The 22,519-nt window shown below is 35.6% G+C and overlaps 1 long non-coding RNA gene across 1 annotated transcript; it reads left to right on the forward strand.

Moving 5' to 3' along the window:
* The first annotated feature begins 6,350 nt into the window (after window positions 1-6,350).
* Window positions 6,351-9,007, forward strand: LOC148655629 (uncharacterized). The gene is made up of 2 exons (XR_015940760.1): window positions 6,351-6,620; window positions 8,025-9,007. It is a non-coding gene; the product is annotated as an uncharacterized LOC148655629 (long non-coding RNA).
* The last annotated feature ends 13,512 nt before the right edge of the window (window positions 9,008-22,519 follow it).

Here is a 22,519-nt window from a genome sequence, read left to right on the forward strand (position 1 = left end):
ATTTTCTCTTCTCAAAATGCCTCTTAACCACTCTAAATGTCAGAGCAAACTTTTCTTGGAATACCTCTAGGCTGAGCCCTGTCTGTGTCTTTTCTACCATTAGTCACAACTCATCTGTCCTTTCGTGTACACAGAATTTCTTTTCTTTTTACAAAATAACCAGGCTTTGACTCTTCCATTGATTCAGGTTTTTGTGCATAAGCTTTTAAGGCATACTTGGGAGACTATCATTCACATCCAGAAAAAATGACATTTATAAAAGCAATCATAGGCATTTTTAGCAATAACCTGAATTGCTGTGATTTGTTTTTGGCGTTTGATCCTGCTCTCACCTATGCTTTTGTGCCAGTACACGTCTCAAACAATTTTTACCTTATTCTAATGGATGGAGTCTGAAAAGGCACTTTCACACACTCTCTAGAACAACATCAGCATCTTGGTACAACAGCAAACTGGAAGGAGTCAGAACCTGACCAAATAGCTCAGTTTGCACACTATGTAACATTAGCTACATTTTTACTGGTAATAAACAGTGGGAGGTGGGAGCCTTGAAGAAGTTAAAATATATAAAACTGCATATACTGTACATCTTTTACTTTCCAAATAGGCTTGAATGAGACTTTATTTACAAGAAATACTTGAAATAGCTTAGCTATAATTAATAAAATGAGTGTCTTTACAAGGGAAGAGAGCTCCAAATGAATTCCTCTTACAACCTCAATATCTGAGGCTACTTAATATTTTGAAAAAATGCAGTTAATTGCAATGACAGTCATAATTAAATAGTTCTAAAGAGGTGACTGTCTTTATTCTTGCTTGCTTTAGTTTATTCCACAAAGCTGTGGGGTTTATTTATATGCTATTTTATATACACTGATCATTATTACTAATATCAGAAATGATGATATATGACATTATAAATAACACCTACTGTAAAAGCATTTATTTCTTTGGTGCAGCTAGCTGGTAGCTATTGATTTAAACCTCTAAAATGTACCCAATGAAATACTAAAGGTACATGGTACATACTGTAATAGCACACTTAGTGATGTAAACATGTAGCAATGGCATTAAGCATGTTAAATGTGTACTGTCTTTAATTATGTGTTTAGAACACATACAAATTTTGAGCTTAAAATAAGTTAAATATTTGAAGTGCTAATGTGCAGCTGTAGTTCCAAGAAATATAATGAAACATATGTTTTTTTTTCAAACAATGAAAAATCCATTACAAAATGTCATTAAAGCATAAATTACAGCGATTACAGCTCGATATTCAGATAACTGAATATTGCAAACACATCATCGCTGTATACGGACTAATCTAGGTATAATCATATAGTGTAGGTTGACTCTGTCTTTTGAAATGAAAATCTGAGCCGGAGCGGAGGAAAGTGAACCAAAAAGAATAGTTTAAGGACTATTTCCCTTGATACCTCTTCATACTTGTTCATAGTGCATGCTGATACTGTGGTGCAGTGGGATAAGTGTGGACTAGCGCAGAAATTAAAGCACCCTAAAAGTCAAGAATGTTTAAAGTGCTTGAATCCTAAACTGTGCCTACAGCCTTTGTTCTTCTGCTCTGCTAGTTTTTAAAACGAAAGCTCTAATCTGTATTATATAGGATCATTAAATTGTGCATTTTACACTTGAACAACTGCATTCTGATTATCTGCTGCAATAGAAAGTAAGCAGCTCTGTTCCTGCAGACTTAATTACTTACTGCAGAATTCCCCATTATTGTCGGCGGTAGTGTGTCAGGGTCAAAGGCACTATTAGAATGAAAATTAGGCACTGAACGAGGAAAACAAACACAACATCGTAGCCTCAATTTCAGCACAAGTCTTCTTGAGCAATACAACATTCCTATTAGATGTACGGAATGATACAAAAAAAGTCAAAAGAATCTCATAAACAGCCATCACTTTTGTAGGGACAGTGAGGATTTGGATATGTCGCTGGTCTGTGATCTCGTCATGGGTTCTGATTGTCACAATAAACAGTCATTGTGCACTATATCAAAAGAATGCTGAACGTTTTGTGGCATGCCTGGGTCATTATTTATAGGTTTGGGTACTGACTGCAGTGTACCTTCCTTTGTATATCTAGGCCTGCCAAAAATATTCACTGTCATGAAGTCCTCTTAGAAATTTATGTTATTTTGATCAGATCTACTGTTCTTCAAATACGTTTTGGAATAATATAAAGACATCACTCTGCTTTTTTTCTAGCTATGCTTTCTCATGTGGACTCCTGTCTGCTTCTGCTCTGAGTTCATAATTAGTTACATGCATAACATGAAGTGATTAGTATGGGCATAAGGTTGTTAACACAAAATTTCCCTGAAGAATTTCCATTTAATTAGTGGGCACATTTTTTTTTCCCATTTTCTGCACATAGATATTTCTGTTTGCACAATGGAAATGACTCGTAGCTTTGATTCTAAAAACAGCTACATTTTTTTTTCAAAACCATGCTAACTAATCTTGAATATACTGTTTATCATATTTGAAATAATTAACTCATGAGTTAAACATACATCCTTACAAGATGCATCCTGATATTTGGAATTACTTCAAGTACTCTGCCTATTTGCACATATAAATTTACATAACTTAAATGAGTGTAGTACCCTATTTTTTTGTAAATTCATCTTTTATGGTATTCTAAAGACATTCCTCTCATCATAAATCTACCAAAATAAATGAATCAATAATGTATGAAGTAAACAGAACAGTTTTAAAATATTTTTTTACTAACAGTCAAGTAATAGAAGTATGAGGGCACAGAAATGTTTACCTGTGATTTATTTTTAATTAAACCTGTGTTTTAAAAAAAGTGTATTAAACAGCAAATACTGAGCATAATATTTCTTTAGTCAATATCATGATTTTGAAAGATTTTAAAACAGAAATCTTCAACTGTTTGAACTTTCTAGCTCTCTTATATGTAAGCACTGTCACAGATATAGTGATAAATTATTTCCACTGTGTTGCTGTGGTTACCCTCTCACATACAATAGGACTGCAATAGTTAAAGCCAACCAGGAAAAAAAAAGGAGAAGAGAGCTGTTTCTCAGCATGAAACAATTTCTATCACATTTCTTTTAATTATTGTATTGTGTACTTTCAAGATTGAATTAAAATGAAAAATGTATGAGATAATTCAATTTATAATACTATGTACTCAATATATGAAAGAGACATTGTTTCTTAATTATATAAATGTATCCATGTATAAAAATATTCTAAATACTGTATGTATTTAACTCTTAGCAGCAATCTCGGACAAAGATTTTTTCTTCACCTCTCATTTTACTGTTATTGGTTTTTATTAATTGTGTTGTCACTATTGTTACAATCCCAGATACTGTGTGGCTTAGAACAGATGATTTCACTTACCTACCTACAGCAGACACTCAGAATCTATTAAAGAAGTTCAAATTCTATCAGCATTGCCTATCGAAGTACCACTCCTCTTAGCCCAGAAAATAATACGTTGCACTGTGCAGCAATTCATTATCGAATAACAGAGAGCTGCAAGCTTGCTTAATAAAAGACAGCAATACAGACTATGTTTGCGCTCTTCCTTCCAGAAAGACATGCAAATGGCCTGCTCTCAGCATGGACAATCATTAGCATGGACAGTCATTAGTGCTTGTGTCTTTTTTAACACCCCCTAGATAAAAATTAGAATTCAAAACCCTCTTTTTCAGGGGGGGTTCGCTTAACTGGTTCTGTGTGTCCTCAATGTGAATTTTGTTTTGTTGTTGTTCTGTAAAGTGCTACTTTTAAAGGCACTATATAAAAATAAAGTCTATTTTTTTAATGATTACTATTATTATTCATACTTAATTATTATTTAAAAAACAGTATCCACATCTATCTATCTTAAAATGTCCACCCTTCAAGGTTAGGCTGAGGATTAACAGCAGAACTTATGGGTATGAATATTAATCAAGTATTAATTCTACTTATTCGTCTTAATAATTTGTCACAATTACCGTTGTGAGTGGATGGAGAGCTAATTATCTTGCTCTCTATTTTTTATCTTTGTCTACCTATCTGATTGCATGCCTACAGAATCTGCCTGTCTCCTTCAAGAAAACAGCATAGTGTGATCAAGCAACACCGAATATGCCATACACCTTTATGTTCACAGATGTAGAAAACTGATTCTTTTTGTTTGAAGAAAATTAATGAAAAATGAATCATGTTTGAAATGTAGTTGGGCAATACTAATCTCAGTTCTAGATGGTAGTATGATTTTCCCACATTATCACAGTTTGATCAATTTGTACATGCACACACTGTGCAAATATTTTTCTGAACATACCAAACATACCTTCTTGGCATTAAACTGTTATGAAAAAAGACAAATATCAACAGCAACAAATCAGTTATTTGTGTTTATCATGCATAAAATGGTGCCTTTTCTAGGTGCAATTTCTAGACAGACAAAGCAACCCTATAAAGACAGTACCAGTATGTGCACAGAAATTGTGGAACACAACCATCCTCCAGGAAAACTAGTCAAAACCTCAATAAAATAAAATGAATAGATAATACAGCAATTAATACATGATTGATCTTTGAATGTAATAGCTTGGCTACAATTAAGATTACAAATTCAACCGGTTGTGTGCAGTCCATTAAGTTGTGTGCAATATCTTATCTAAAAGTAAAAAAGAAAGTAGCTCCTTAGATTTTAGTTTTAAACTGAACATCTATTTTGTATTACTAATTGTTATAATTTCTTTATAAAAGCTTGCTCCAGCTATCAGAGCAATATCAAAATAGACCAACACTTCTTTTGTGACTCACCTGTAAGCAACACTTCACTTATTTATGAATGACACACAAGACTTACAGTTGCAGTGGACAATGCCTGAGTAACATCTGTTTAGGTACTTATTTCCTTTTGCCACAAATAAATAACTAATTCACTCCCTATATGTTTCACCAATAAGGTCTGTATTAGCCATGTCTTGGTGATTTACTAGGTCTCAACAAACAGATCCTAAAATATATTTAACCAGCGTTGTCCATTTGTCCATAATGGTGCTTTCACATCAGTGGTCATACTGTTAGAAGCATTACAAATGTTAAGCAGAGAATGAGAAATGAGATGACAGACATAAAGATGTTAATAAGAGTCTATGAATGAATTGTGTATACATTATCCAAAATAATCAAAAGATCTTCACTGTAAAATTCTACATTTAAAAAAATAAGTAAGTAGGTACCTGTGTTAGTATGCGTGGACTACAAAGGTTTCAAAAAATTGTTTCTTTCCTTTTCCTTTCAGCATGAAATTAAAACTGTACCTGTTCCATTTTTAAATAAAATAGTATTTATTCCTATCATGATAACAAATGTATGATACTTTTTCTGCGACCTGGTCATTATGCCATCGTGTTCAAAACGAAGTTGAAGAAAAGGGTTGCAGATAATCTGTAGTTATAAATATTACACTTTTCAACACTGTGGTGATGATGCCATTAGCTTCATGATGAAGTGGAATAAAAGGTTTGTGAACTTTGAAGGTAAAAATGTTACAACAATGTGTGATTTCTGAAATTCTTTTTAAATGGCCTGAAATGTACCATGCGCAAAAAAGCAATAATCAGTACTTTGTACAGTATCCTTGATAAGCATTTAAAAAAAAGATTTTTTTTTTGTATCTTCACACCATTTCATGTGCTATGATTTTGATCCATACAGGTATATTTTAACAAAACAAATGACAGAGTTGTCTGTTTTGTCTGAATTTAATTAATAATTTAATCATTTAAAAAGACACTAGTTCCATCCCACACACACACCCTCAAATGAAATAAGGAGCCAAGAAGAATTATACATCCTGTAAAAATGCTGTTTATACAACCTGATGGAAAGAGTAAAAGTGAGTAACCAGTAACGGTTATTTAAGCAAATTAAAATGTATTGCAATAATTTAAATTGTTTTCATGTCTTCATTTCTGTCATGAAATACCAATCAAATGAAGTGTTTAAATACTGAGCAACTGTATGATATATAAAGATAACTCAATTCTGCTGAACTATTTCCAGTTATTTCCAGGGATTAACACATTAAATATTTGAAAATAACACATAAACAGTATTTGAAAAAACACATACTACTGTATAAACAAAAACGTTCTGTCAATCTTTGATCATGAACCCATTAAACAGTAAGGGGTAGCTTATTTAATATTAAAAATATACAGTAGAATCAAAGCTCGAAGAAAGTATTTCTTCTGTTCACATTCATCTGCTTTCCAAATCAAATACACTATTTGTTCTCATTGCTGTCACATGACGGTCTCCTGCATTACTCTGCATCGCCACTGTATACAGCAACATCAAATGCTACAGTACTGTTTCTCAAATACACAATGGGAAACTGCACATTTGTCTTAGGGTGAATAATCAAAGGGGATATAGGTACTGTATACTTGGTTTCAACTGTGTTGGCTTTTAATGGAATTTACATTAGACATCAGCCTTAACACAACTGTTTTTCTGCAACCTCGCTACCCTGATTTCTTAAATGTTCACAGAAGAGGCTTTGGTATAATGGCTTCTCTAAAAGAGCACACTGGAGATGGGTCCTAAAAGGTAAGGAAAAAAACTGCTCCAAGGTAACGCACTTTGTGATTTTAATCTTTAAGGATACCAATAAGACATCATTCAAAAGAGGGCTAGAAACAAGATCAGCAGAAACAGACAGAAAAACACTTTCTTCTCAGGTAGCTGTGATAGATCGAATAATCTAATGATTTTTCTTTAAAAGACATAGCCATAAAGCTATTTTAATGTTCATGTGGGGAAAATACTGTAACGAACATTTTGCAATCTTAGGAGATTTTCCTTTTCAAATGTCCATTTGTATGATACTGAATTATATCAATATACTGTATACTGTATTAACACCCACTGTACATAAGTGCTAGTTGACTCTTGTCATATTTGGTGGTTATGTTAAAGGGTCTGGCAATGATTAATTTCTACAAAATAACAAGATAACAAAATATTTCTAAATTTACATTTGAAATTTACCATAAAAGCATAAAAGTTCATTTTGGGGTCAACCTCAGTGATGATTTTATTAACATACTCTGTATAAAAGGGATTATCTACAGATTTTTAATTTTCTGTTAAGCGATTTATGCTAGATTGCATAAATGTCTAAATGTCTTTAGGCAGCGCAGGTGAGATAAAAGATTCTCTGGGGAATTTAAACTCTAGACAACCAAAAGTTTCAGCACTATAAGATACAAATTTCTATAAGAACAGATAAATACAAAAAGATACACAATGGATACAAAATATAACTGACTGAATAACTGCATAAAGTCAGTAATATTTTCTCATTTGCATCAGGCAATTTAAATGACCTAATTGTTAAAAGGTCCTTATTGTTATTTATTTCTTTTATTTGCTTCCACTCATCTTTTTTCTTTTTTGGATTCCATGGATTTGCAATTACTTCCATAACTGCTCTTTCTGTTGACAAGACCCTTAGTCCTAATATGTGGCTGAGCTTTCCGTTATTAATGCAGTTGCTGGTTGAATGACGTGTAGAGGAATTGGTTACACTGTTGAATTGAGGCTTTGGGCTTTGGGTTTGAGTTTGAACACAACAGCATTGTAATGCGTGCTTGTTGTTACTTGAGACATCAGCTAATACCAGCCCACAAATTATTGAGCCAATTAACTTCATTAAAATAATCCTAAAATCAAACTCCCTTTCCACAAAAAATCGTGACTCATAATAACTACTGTATCCCTCTGCAATTTCCTGCTTTGAAAAACGTGCTTCCGTATAGCACATGGCCTCTTACAATTATTAATGTTTAAAAATAACCATTGCAATAAAGTACAGTTGCCAATAAGTTGCGTTATAGCCTTCCAATTTAGAACAGCCAGTTTCATGTCTTTGCTCACAGGAAAGGGGAGAATGGGGAAAAGCAGGCTGCCGTCTCTGACCCACCCAGCTTCAAGCCCTTCGTCTTTTAACAGGTCACGGGCACCTCAGGCCAGTACCACCGGATCAGCATCGATTGAAGAGGAGGCGCCTCCCTCACCAACAACACAGGCACCCAGGAAGCTCCAGGGGTCACAGAGAACCGAGAGCCATCGTTGGCTAGTCCCTCCCAACCCCAGATAACGCTCAGTCAATTGTATGCCACCACTCAGGGAATCTCAGCCACAGCATTTCCTGACACGATCCAGGCTTGGATCTTTACTGGTTGATCAACTTGCGAGGCTGACTGCCGTGAGTCAGTTCTGGTAAGATTAAGATCCTGCACCACAAGGAGCGGGCCCAAGGAAGTCCTCAACAGCTGAGTACTCAGCGACACATGAAAGGCCACAACAGTGTCTACAAACAGGGAGGCGTCTTGCGCCCTTCACGTACAACCTTACATAGACACAAGAGTGACGGAAAACAACCACCAGGGGGATTTAAATGAACGTGTCCTGTCTAACATTAAACCATTTCACAACATCACACCATTTTCAAGTATCATGGTCACCAAAGAAATAGTGGTACATAGAAGAGATCAAAGCAAAGGAAAACATTATAGAAAAATGTAATAGAAGCCTTTAGCTATCCTTGAGATACTGTATTTTCTATTTTTCAAATATATTCACATGCAGAAGGCTCCCAAAAAATCCTGTACACCCGAGTTTCTTTTTTTTAATTTCCAGTGCCATGTATCAGGTAAATGGTGCCATACGTGACAAAAAGGACACTAAGTTTGGAGTTTTCATGCATTGTAAAAGCAGTGGGACACTTCTTAAATACATTTTTTTAAAACTTCTAGAACATTTTTAAATCATATTGTGTGTTTTTATCATTTGGACTGCTGTTATGTAACTGGAGTTCTGAAAAGGGTGGACAGGTCATTTTGGTGAACATTGTGAAATCCTATGATGTGTTAAGATTCGGAACACAATGTTCCGTTTTAAAACACATTAATAAACTTCTAAACATGACAGAGCTTTTACGGCTTTTCAGCTGTGATTTGTTACAGTGTGTTTAAAATGTTTTGTGGTTCTGTAAGAATGTTGGAGCATATTTTTTAGGGTCTGGGCCATAAATCTAAACTGTATTTTTCTCATAATAAACAATTGAAATAACAAAACATCTAATAACAAAACATGAAACTGCAACATGAACAAGCAAATCTTACAGTATATTCAAATGATCTTCCACATCAAGGGAAGCTAAATGACCAGGTTATGACATTTGTCCTTAATCATTGATGTTCATTCCTTTTCTTTTTAGATCGTCTCTAAATTGAGTAGAAGCAGAAGTGTTTCTACAACTAAATGTTACCTTTAGGCTTCAACTCCGATGAACAACTTTGAAACACTGATGCTGCTTATATTGTTATGATGACGATGATGAAATAGTCTATAATCATAATGATTCCATAGTCATTTGATTTAATGAATTTCAATATGACAACACTCTTCACGTTTTCCTAATGGTTACTATGATAAATGCAGTCAAAAGCAATCATCTAATGTATCTCTAATGGACCCTGCTAGCCCCATTCACCTCTTCGCCCAATCAGCAATGGACAACAAGGAATCCCTGAATCAGCAAATTAAAGCCCTCTCATCCAGTCCCTATTATTGATGGCAGAGCCTGGGGGGTTGGGAGGAGGCTGCAGATGATTCTGGAAATTGTCAGCTGCTGCCTCTCGCAAAACAGGGTAAAACCGGTTCTGGCCTGGGATGTTCAAGTCACTCTCGATTTTTGTCAAGCCGGCCCTTGCCTGTTTGCCTCTGTCGCCGAATGGGATGACACGCGCTACAGTCGATGTGAAACTGTCCCACCACCTCACAGTCAACTTAATAATTTATCCCCTTCCCGCATTCTGCAGAAACACTAAGAACGCCGCTGCCGAATTAATGGGCTCGGCAAATAGCGGACCGAGATTGCAATGTTTAAATAATGGAAAAAACGTCAGGCAGAAATCAATTAATCATTGGGGGGGGGGAGAGAAGTGCCGTCTTGTTTCTGAGCCTCTAAGAGATGTCAGGGTGTCGCAGCTTCCTGGTCTTCATCTGTTTCAGACTGCTCCCAGCACGCAAAGCCTTCATTTCCATATCTCCCTGTCTGGGCTGCTGCTGTTGCTGCTGCTGCTGCTGTAGCTTGTGCCCTGGGACAAACCATGATTAAAACTCTCTATTAATAACAAAGGGTTCACAGCACGGAAGCATTCCACTCTAATCTTAATCTGTTAACATTTGCATCAAATTGCTAGAGCTCGGAGGAGATTTTCTACATTATTCTCTGTGACATCAGTGGAATAAGGCCATTTCCTACTGCAGCAGTAGGCGTGTGTAATGCGAGGGCACGGCTGGCTAAAAACACTGACTTGGTGTTTCCAGAAAAAGGCATATTTGTCACTGCAAAAATGAAAGTGAATGGGTAGTTTCCGACTCCAAAAATGTTATTGTATGCCTAAAGCAGTATTTACAAATTCATTACTTGCAAATTGGGTCAAAAAGGATAAGATGCCTGGCAAAATCAAGAAAAACATACTAACATGTTTGAATTATACATACATAAAGTATGTGTTAATACAAACATCCTATAAGCATACACACATGGTAAGCATATTTTGAGTTGCTACTGTACATTTCCAGTTTGGATCAGAGTAATGCAGAGGGGGGAAGAATGTGGTGCTGTTTTTAATCACATTTTAGATTAGGAATCTCAAATGCCATTTATAAATGTTTTATGAATTGAATATATTAATAAAGTATTAATAGAGTGACATAAATGTGACAATAACTAGCCTTTCCTTTAGATTCATTCTGAAAGATACTGACCATAGCCTGAGCCACACAGGACCCCTGTACCTAGGAGTATCTTTGGAAGGAAGCTTGTTCCATCCTATTATTTATTTTTAACATGGGTTCAAATTCAAATCTGACTTAAGAAAATAAAAGTTGTGCAAAAAAAATACAGTGATTAAAGTCTACAGTACAATCAGGACTCCATCAAGTGTAATGTAAAATATTTTGTATACAGTGTCACACTGGATAAGGACATCTACAAAGCAAACAAATAACACCAAAAATTCAAAATGAAAATCCCAATTAGAGAAAAGCATGACCCTTTCTAAAGCGACATCTCCATTCTTCCTTGATCACAATGGGTTTTTTTTCTTCCACTTCCGGGCTCATTGTAAAGGTTGTTTTCGAATGGTTTTCTGTTCCATTTTTTTTTCCAATGTACTCTTCAGGCCAAGGACATCTCAGGTCAAACAGCAGCTCTGCGTGGATCCGTCGGAATAGGGCGTGATGAAGCACTGCAAAGATGAGTCCCAGACTGGCACACTGTGAGGACAGTTAATGATTCAGCATCTTTGATGGTGTTTGGAAGCACATCTCATGTCTTAGGGCACAATGACTGAAAGTCTGATCTCCCTGGAGCTTCCTCTGTAGTGAGAGGCAAACAGTAAAGCCAGGGGAGATGACCTAATAAATCAAGAGTGAGCAGAGAGCTCCATCGCTTCAGCTGAATACAGAGGCAAAGAGCTGGGAGGACTTTTGTACAGATGCAGGTAGCTTCTTCTTTTTTCCTTTTAATCTCAAGCCAGACATCAGATTAGAGACGTAGATGTTTGAAAAAAAAATACTGATTCGGCATGGCGTAGGTTAGAAGAATTCTAATTTTCAATTTGTTGGATTTTTTGTCTTCAAATTTCAAACAGTTAAAATTTTAACAGCTATTCAGATAAAGTTTCAAGGGCATTGTTAATAAAAAGCAATATGCCATCAAAAACTCTTTCTTTCTTCAAACCTTCATAAAACATTTTTTTTAATTTGATGATACTTTGGTGTTACATACAGTAGCACTATCTACTGTACCTTTACCTTTGCAACCATTTTTTGTTAAAAAATTGACTCGCAGAATACTGAGACAAATGTCACACCTGCTACTGATACTACATGTCACAAATTTCTATCATTTTAAGCCCATAAACCTTTGGAAATACAGAACATATGTACAGTATTTGCAGTTATGCTACCAAGGTGAACTGTTACAATAAGAAAATCCAGTTTTCCTCATCACTATATTCTAGTTTTAGTCCACAGAGTGCAGTTTTTCTTCTTATTAATCTTTGCTATGTTAGTAAACAAAAGTTTATGCTACATTTTAAAGCAGCTGAAAAGAAGAGGAGTTAATGTGAAACATTTTAAATGTTGATAAACTTTGAAGATATTTGTAAAGACGGAATCTGTTTTGGATCTGGAAATCTGGCAAGATCTGAAGAGATCCCAAGTAAGTGTACAGTCATGTCAGTCATACAAATAAAAAAAATAATAATGTTGTGTCTACTGACAAGGTCCACTGACTAGGGAAACCAGGAAATGATGTGGAGAGGAAGGGGCTACACTACTGAATTTAGACTTTGTGCTTTGGGCTCAAGCTCAATACAATCTTGCAAAAAATGCATATATGAAAAGCAATCCTAAATCCCAATTAATATCAAGTTTAATAAACTAGGTTTACCCTGAAAATGTTCTTTTTTCTACAGATTTTGGCGGTGACGTAATTTCATCATTTCAGAATTCAAATGAGAAAGTTTGAGTGCAAAGTGTGCTGTGAGTCACACGCAGCACTCGAGTCTGGTACCCCCGCGCAAGTGACCAATATGAGACATGAAGTAGTTCAGGTGGGGAGCTGCGTCAGCATGCGTAGGCAGCAAAGGAAGAAGTAAAGGTTTATTCCCTGCTGAAAACAGATTAAGTTCCTTTGCAATATGAGACTTGTCCACCCATATCCTGAACTCCAGCATACAATTTGCAGAGACTGGCAGAGGCATTACATATAGCTGACAGGTGCCCTCTTCATTTCATGACATGTGAACAGTGTCATTCGTTGGTGGTTGTCTCTGACACATTTACCCAACTCATCTCTTCTGTGTTCAATTGGATTAAGTACAATACAACAGACTGGTGTATCCTGTTTATCCCTGATTATCAAAGCAAACCCTTTAATGACTCTTGCAGTGTGAATACGAGCTCTTCTTGTGCTCTTCTTGAGTCACAATGTGACCATGGACGTTTGAGTCAATGCGTTATGGATCTTCACACAACTGTTGTTGCTCTGTGGGCTGCTGCTGTTGTGTGACAGGTGTTCCTTTTGAATGCACACACAGTTAACCTAGTCTGCCTATGTCACTCATACTTTTAGTCTGTTAGTAAGCCATACCTGTGAAAACTGTATGACATAAAAATGTGATACATAAAAAATGTAAATTATAAAAAATGTTAACACATTTTTTAGCATTTCAGATAATTTGAGGCATAATAACTGAATGTGGACTGGAACATTTGCAACATTTTGAATGGCACGTTAATACTGTTCAAAATGTGGTGCTAAAAAAGGTTAATTGGTTAGCATTGTATAATTAACAATGAGTTGGCATCTGTCTATCTGCAGAAGACAAGGTGTAGCAGGGGACCATGTTTGCCTTAGGTCTTCTGACACTTTCTGGAGAGGCTGAAGAGGCCAGTGATGGAATGACAAGATCTGTCACACACTGCATGTTAGTGAACATGACTTGGTATACAGCTTCCTATACTAATCCTTTTTGTCAGTTTGGAGGAGTTGCAGTCTTATAGTGTCTTTCCATGCCATTTTCAAATTGCTAATGCCAGGTGACTCTAATTCTGACAAGAGATTCCATTGGTTTTAAATATGCTCTTGTCGTGGAACTAGGGATGGTGTGAGAGTCTGCTTTCCTCAGCTAACTCGTTCCACAAGATGTCCTTGAGGACGTACATACTGTATATGGCCCATCCTGTGTGTCCGACATAGGTGTCTTCCATTCAGCAGGGTCTAATAATCTAATAATGAGTATTAGTGCTTAATACTAATTGTTAGAAAACACATTATTTTACCACAAAGATTGTAATGATTTTCATTTAAATGGAGCACAACTGAAGTTTAAAGGCAAAAAATGAAGCTTCCCCTGTCCCAAGCACTGACTGTTTTAAAGATTATATTATCAGAGATGCCCGAAAGCTAATAATATTGAATTTCAATTTGTATATACTGTATGTATAGGATGCCTCAGGTTCAAGTATCTCTGAGTGCTTCTTAAAAATCCAATTCGCCTACACTTGCAAAACAAATAGTTTCTGTCCAGAGTTGCAGATCTTCACTGATGTGTTCTTGATTTCTTCAGACAGGGCTCTGTGTGCCCCAAGGCAGAGAAGACTATTCTAGCCAAAAACTCATGTCTGGGAACACTTCCCAGCCTGACTTGCCTGAGCAGACGGCCCATTAAAAACATAATGAAGAATGAGATCAGCAACATATTTTTAGAGTTTTTAAGAACTATGCTACTGCTGTGTTGTTACATTGTTACATTTTGTGCCGTGGCTGCAGTTACCCAGTTGTGAATATCAGAGCATTTCAAAACTGTACAGAACAGGTGCAAACGATGCCCGAAAAGGAATGTGATTTTATGGATTGAGCTGTTGTATATCATTTTAAAACAATCCATTTATTTTCTAACCCTTTTAACCAGTACAGGGTCATGGGGAGCCAGAAACTATCCCAGCCAGCATTGGAAGAAAGGAAGCCAGTCCATCATAGGGCAGACACACACACTCACACCAGGACCAATGTCCCCAGAAGCCAATTAACCTACCAGCTTGCCTTTGAACTGTGGGAGTAATGCGGGGCATCCTGAGAAAACCCACGTGAACAAGGGGAGAACAAACGTCATGCAGATAGCACCCCAGAAATTGAACCCAGGGCCCCAGTGATGCAAGGCATCAATGCTAACAACTGCACCACAATGATGCCCCTTGTATAACAATCTTTATTCAAAATGTACATTTAAAATAAACATGATACCTCATTTTTGCTAAATTTATTGAGTAGCCAATTCTCTTAATTGACAGAAAATCAACCCCTTTTACCTATTTTCTGTTTTCCCTCTTGCAGGAACTGCTAAATCAAATTCTTATAAAGTTACAACACTGAAATAATGATAAATGCACATTTCTATGCAAATATAATTTGAGCAAAGCTGCTGACTGAGCCGCTAAGATTACTGTTGCTATGTGCATGAATCAATAAGTCATAATTTCTTTATAAGACATTCACCTTTCAAATATAGAATAACCTCCATAAAGTGCCAGGTTCCATTCTTTCAAGAAACAATTTCATTTACAATACAGTAGACAAGATTTTTAAGTGCAAAAAACAAGAAACGAAAGCATATGAAACAACAATTAAAACACAAAATCCAATAATAAAAGCATTTTATGTACCCCAGAGCATTGGAATCTCCTTAAATAGGTATGCAGAAAGAATAAAAACAAGCCATGACCCACACCAGTCCATTCCTAACCCAGTGTGTACAACAGCAAGTATGCAGGCTGGTGGCAGAAATCTGACTATACTTTAAGCATAGAAGAAAGGTTGCATAGGCCACTCATGTGGTTGCTAGCAGTGAATTGATCCATAAACTCCATCAAGTAATAACCTAAAAGTTCCGACAAAGCCTGCTTAATCAGCGGAAAATAATTGTCTTTCATTTTCTATCCTTTGCACTCCTGAGCTTTATTTCCACTGGTGTCTCCAGCTCTTTCTACAACCCTGGAATTTGGAATTTCCAGGAGTTCCTACAAATTATTTTCTGCCAAAGGTTTAAAAAACTTCGTTTTCCTTATTTTTTGTTGTTGTATCTGATTTGAAAAGTGTGAGAAGTTACAATATAACATAGTTTTCCTTATTTGTATTTGTGCAATGTTAAAAAATTGAAAGATATAAACTTATATCTTTGCAATATTGTGGTGACCAAAATTGTACAAATTTCTAAATGAGATTTTACTAGTTCCTTATATAATTTTAAAATAACATCATTTTGAATGAATTCTACTCTTGTGATTAACTATGCCAACATTGTGTTTGCCTTTTTTTATTACCTCCCCACATTATTTTTAAATGGAAAATACCTGGCATTTCTGTCATAGAAATTACTGCTGTGTTTTTACATCTACATCTACAGTATTTGAAGAAATCTTGGGATCAATACGCAGTTGGTGAAGCTCAGTAAGGAAAACTGCAATTGAAATACTGCAATTGCACAGCAATATTCTAATATTCAAAATGTTGTTACTTTCATCCTTTAGATTTGTCCGAAATATTTAAGTACTCAAAAACAACATCTTACATGCGGTTTAGAAAAAAATCTATGTGATTCCTATTTGTTATAAAAATGGGGTCTAGTCTAGTCACGGGTAAGACCAATACAAATCCTAAGAGGTTCAGAAACGCAAACTTTGTGAAACATTCAGCATTAACATTTTAAGATTTCAGACAACAGCATGAAATGTTGAGCTTTGCTACAATGACTAGTTTTATTTTTTAAAGAAAAAAGGATTAGCAAAACAATTAACATGAAATAAAGACTGAAAATGAAAGTCACAAGTAACTGATGATTTAACATTTTTCATTTTAACAAGTACTGTGTCCTACAAGTTCATTCATGAGGTTTTGTCTTATTTTTGCTAGGGATAACAGAATATAAGCAACAGTACTTTGGGTTCATAAATTTTGGCATAGTTCAAATAATTAATTTGAGTATGTGATGAATTCACTATAATGGATGGAAAGTCAACGGACACAGCTGACAATAGAATCCACTCTTGTGGAGAGCCGTAAGCAAAGGTTCATAAACTAAAGAATGGAAAATATCTAGATTCTATGATATACAGCATATCTTCATTTTGAAACATAATAAATAAAAACACTTGAAATCAACACATCAAACAAAACATGTTACATAAGATCTACATTATGTGTTACTTAGTGTAAGCCACATGTTTTTTTTTTCTCCGAATCAGTCTCTAATCTCCAAACAGAAAGCGGTGGATGACAAATTTGAAAATTACTGTAAACGGATAAAAGAAACAGTCACTGAACTGATAGCACTAGCAATAGAGACTGCAGTGCAGCTACCTGAAACAAGCAGTGCCTGCAGATTAAGACAGATTAGGTCTGCAGAGAACATGGTGATAGCCATGTGATTTTAAAGGTACATTGAATATATGTTTAAAACACCTTTGCATATACAGTACTAGACTATAAATCAATACTGAAAGTATAATTGGTAATATATGAATGCACACTGTACATAAATCTTCCAGAATCATTGATCGCATGAGGAATGAGGAATTATGATGATGATCATAATGGTGATCATGATAAAAAATGAATTCTCAAAATACTACATAGTTCTTAATATCTGTTAACGTAAATTGAACTGCTTCGACTTAATTCTAAATTAAATGAAACCCTTCGTGTTACCCAAACTAGGGGCTTCTTGAACAGAAAGGTGTACTTCCACACAGATGTACAGTACGTGTAGATTTCGAACGACGCTGGGTTTACACCCGCCCAGTTTCCAATGGAGAAAAGGATAAGACTTCAGAGGGTCTCAGTTGGTAAAGGAGCTTGTCGGAGGCCAGGCATCGTGGGCTGGGGCCTGGGTTATGTCATCAGGCGACTCTAAGGAGAATTCCCCAAACAGCAGTGCCACATTAGATGGGCACTGCCAAGTGAAGGGCTGGCAGAGCTCTCTCAGCCACACATCACTACTGTTTCTGCGTCTGCAGATTAGTGGGACTGTAGTATGGGAGAGGTACATACCTCTGCTTCAGTCAGCATTGACCTTTTGGCAAAGGTCTGTGCAGCTTGTGGTGTACTTAAAAAGATTTGGCTCAAAGCTGGGTGGGAGAAACCTTCACAACCTATTATACATGCTGTACACTTCTATGGTACAAGTATGCAATTGAAGTATAAAACTGTTTATTTTAATTCCTGTATTGATTACACACATTCCATAGTTACATTTTTTATATTTCACTGCAAACTAATTCAGGAAAGCACACCGTGCTTCAAAATAATCATCACACAATTTCTGACGTGGCTTAGTTCATTTAACTTTTAAGATCTACTTAATTCATGCAATTTTCACTATTGTCTCTTCTCAAAAGGCAAGGGTTATATCTTATATTGCAACTTGCAACTTCCAGAAAGCCTTACACACAGCATAAAGACATGAACTAATTATGGTATTTATGGTGCATCATATTTACAGAGAGCTTTCCTGTTATGGCCCTATCATGAACATGGGAGGTTACAATTAAGGCCCAATTGATGCATAGCAGTTGCATTTGAGAAATAGGACAGAAAGCACTACTAAAAAATAACAGAATTAAATCAGTTTTTGTGAGAATTAATGAAAGGCATTGACATCTGAAATCATGATTATGCTTCTTCCAAAGTACAAGGTCAAAATAATCATAGAATTTCAGATGTTTTATCATTTATATTGAGCGTTTTATATTTAAAATTACACAATTACATGATTTATAGCCTTTTCCCTGCCCAAAGAAATCAAAATAATTTTAATCACTTGTCTACTCACTGCAATTTAATCATAAAGATGTATTTCTCAGATATGGCCGGGTAAACAAAAATGAATGCATCCCATGAATGTTTTAGAATGTCTCTGATCCTTTCTTTATATATTTAACTAGGTAGGTCAATTAAAACAACAAAAAAAAGCAATATTACCATACTTCTCTTAATGCTTTCAGTAAGAATCAGAACAGTATTGTGACTGCTTCAAATGTTTCTGTCTCTGTCTATACCTGTGCATATGCCTATACAGTATGTGTGTATGGGGAGAGAGGGATTTGCTTCATATTGCTAGTACCTTCTATTTCTAGGTCCCATTAAATTTATGTCTGAATGTATTATACGATTTTGCAAAAAAGGAGCAAGCCTTAATGGGTTTTCAATAGAAAATCTTTAAGTGGCAATATGAATCTGGTGAAAACAGCCTAAAAAACACATAACCAGAGGTGCTATTTTAACACTAGCCTGTGACATGAGTCACAACCTGTCACTCATACGTTGTGGTGCAAAAAGCATTTTTAACGCATTTGGGGAGGTAGTGTATTAGTCCCGTTTCTTTGTTCCTGAGTCTTTCATCTCATCTGAGCTCAACACTGGAAATGTCTGTAACTTAAATATTAAACTGGGATTCATGCAGCTGTTATTTTTTATTTACAGCAGTTTTGGAGAAATTCAGTGGTCCCAAACCCATCATGTCTAACAAGATCCTGGAAACCTGGTACTGAAATGTGGAAAATACTTGAAATAATCATTTACACTATCCACCCACTGCAGAGTAAGAGGGTGTAAAGAAAACTGGAGACGTGAACATATCAATAAGAACAAATTTCATATTTTTACCAATTAAAATGTCCTTTAATTCTCAGTTTAAAAGGCTCAATGTGGGATTTTTTCCAAGAAACAGGTGCTTCAAAAACAAGAACATTATTTGTATTGTAACTCAGCCTCTTTAGAAAAGCAAAGTCAAATACTTGGTACAGTACCTCCAGACAAAACAAAACAGTTTTGCAGTAACAGATCAAGCCAGTGAACTCCCGTTTGCATGACCCACATAGCATTATATCCAGTGGGGTGTGAAATCAACTGTATGTGATTTATCATTTCTGCAACCATATTTAAATATGAATTATGCATAATTGTGAGCTTTTTCATAGTATGCCATGCCAATTAAACCTAGGTGTCGCATAATTTACTTCTTTGACAAAAAATTACAATCTAGAATATATCAATATGTATTTTTGCAGTTAAAGTAGTTGTTGTAGTTGTAGGCACAATTTCTAAAAGTGCAGTGCATTAAACCTGCCTTAGACAAATGTCCTAAACTTTAACATTCATCTAATACCATTCAAAGAGAAACATAGAATAAATACGGTTGTAAGCAATGTGAAGGAAGTGTTCAGAAAAAAAAAATTACTGCTCTATAAAATGATAATTCATGGTCTCACTAGAAATGTAAGCAGTGCCCATTCACCTGAAGCGTAATTTTAAAATTGTGGGCTTTATTCTTTAGAAACCGGGCCAATCACATTAGTTAATTGAGAATTTAAAATTACTGAAGCAGAAAGCTCATTTTCTGCTTTAAAATGAAGAGCTGGGCATTTTGAGGGTCAGCACCTACAGTCCTCTTAAATGCTAGTTAAATCAAACACGTTTCTTAGAAAAAATGACCTGGGACACTTTACAAGAACTACATCCTGGCACTCTTGGAGGGCACCGTGGAACTCTTCACTACATCTTCACGTACATCTGCCAGGTGTTTGCCCAAATTTGAAATCTATCTAAATCTTTTTAAGTTCCTTCTACAGTAATGTGCTGATTCTATTTTTAACACCAGTTTTCTTATTATACTGAAACTACTGTAGGTCTATGACATAGTGTAAATAGGAACAGCAGTGGTCTTAATACAGATCCCTGGTGCACTCCATTACATCACCATGCTGAATCATTCACCCTTTATCGCTATTCTATGTTTCTACCCACTAATCAGTCCTCAAACCAAGCACACATATTGTTTAATGACTGAGGACTAATCTTTTATTTGAGACTTTTTCACAAAGTTTTTCTCAAAATCTAAATACCATATGTTCAGTGAACTTTATTTTTGATCATTCAAATTAGTTAACTTGTTAATTAATTAACAAGTTAGTTCAGCAAGACCTAACATTTCTATCCCTTAAAATCCTATTTTTTTCTTTGATTATGATCTAGTGTAGTTATAATTATTATATACATAATATTACACATAACAGAAGAAAGACATATTAGTCTATAATGATTTGGTCCAGTTATGTCAGCTTTTTTATTAATAGGCAGTATATTAGCAATGTTCTAGTCCATGGATCTACCCCTATCTTGAGCAATTGCTGGATTTTTTGTTAATGACCTAGGAATAAGATCTCTTATTTCCTTTAGTACACTTGGTCTAATACCATCAGGCCTTTGAGATGGCACATCTTGAGTGCTTCCAGTACCTGCAGCACATCTTGAGTGCTTCTTGTACCATTAAGAGAGATCTTTGTCTTTCTTCAGCTTTGGGCATGTTGTTGATTTTCCCTGGTAAAACCTGATTGAAATATTAATTTAATAAATCAACAATTTCCTTTAATCTTCTAGAAATTATTGTCTCAGATTTATCCTTTATCCAGGATATATTTTACTTCATATTTTATGTATATTATAATTATATCGCGCTTTTCTGGACACTCCACTCAAAGCGCTTTACAGGTAATGGGGACTCCCCTCCACCACCACCAGTGTACAGCCCCACCTGGATGACATGACGGCAGCCATAGTGCGCCAGAACGCTCACCACACACCAGCTATCAGTGGGGAGGAGAGCAGAGTGATGAAGCCACTTCATAGATGGGGATTATTAGGAGGGCATGATTGGTAAAGGCCAATGGGAAATTTGGCCAGGACACTTAACTGACTGATGTGAACTCTGATATCATAGCCTAAAGGGACATGTCACTCGAATTCTGTGCTGTCATGTCATGCTTTCATATTGTTTGTACTAATCATCTACTTAAAATAATTTCCCCAATACACACAAGACACTAATCCTACTTATTTTTACTTTATTGTAGTAATGAACATTCTATTTAGTCTTCATTCTTTATTAGTTTTAACGTTTGGCAGGCAACACAGCCCTGCGCTTGCTCAGTACTGACTGAATGAGAGGCACATCCCTCACTGGCTGCAACGCAGGCCTGAAAGTGCCTGGGAATCCACAAGGGTGGCTGTGTGTGGAAAGAGATTCTTGGCCAACTGATCCCACCCTACCCTCAAATGCCTGAGCTCTGACATAAAGGGAATTCCAGCAACAGACAGCTAGTAATATGATCCAGGCTCTGGTCCATGCACATCGGGCTGAACTTCCATTCAGCAAACTGGTAATTGACCACACTTACCAAGTGATGTATTACTGTGGTTTAATATAGTCCAAAGTCTGCAATGGAGATGGAAAACAGGATGTTCTATAGTTGGGTATATAATTTCTGAATCTATTTAAATGTACAGTATGAATATTTTAAAAAGTCAATCATGATTTCCAATTAAATTAAAAGTATAAGGAAAAAGAAATGCTTTAGCAAGATATTTTGGCATCTTTAATCTGTATATTGAATTTTAAATGGAGTTTTAACAATTTACTTTACAAATCTAAAGGTTAATATTTTTGTTAAATATCCATTCTCCAATGCACTTCAAAGTTTTAGGATGTGATTTTTCCATCATATTAGAAACCAAACCTTAAATGTCTCATTAAAAAATCAATGCTTAAATATCGAATTAAAAAGTGTTTCAAGTATATGATCCAACATAATACGATACATACTCATGGCATATAAAATGCAAGCCATATTTCTCATTGACACTGCATGTGACATTTTATAAATTTATAAAAATGCGTACATTTTAAAATGAATACATCCAAGTTTGCTTAATTAATTTCACAGTTATAAAAGTTTCAATCTTTATCTTTTTTCCAAATTTATGTTCTCACTATTCCCAGAGGCTATTACCCTGTGTAATAATTTCTGAC

The sequence above is a fragment of the Lepisosteus platostomus genome, chromosome 8 (assembly GCF_059453375.1).
Source record: "Lepisosteus platostomus isolate fLepPlt1 chromosome 8, fLepPlt1.hap1, whole genome shotgun sequence".
In the NCBI taxonomy this organism is placed as follows: Eukaryota; Metazoa; Chordata; class Actinopteri; order Semionotiformes; family Lepisosteidae; genus Lepisosteus; species Lepisosteus platostomus.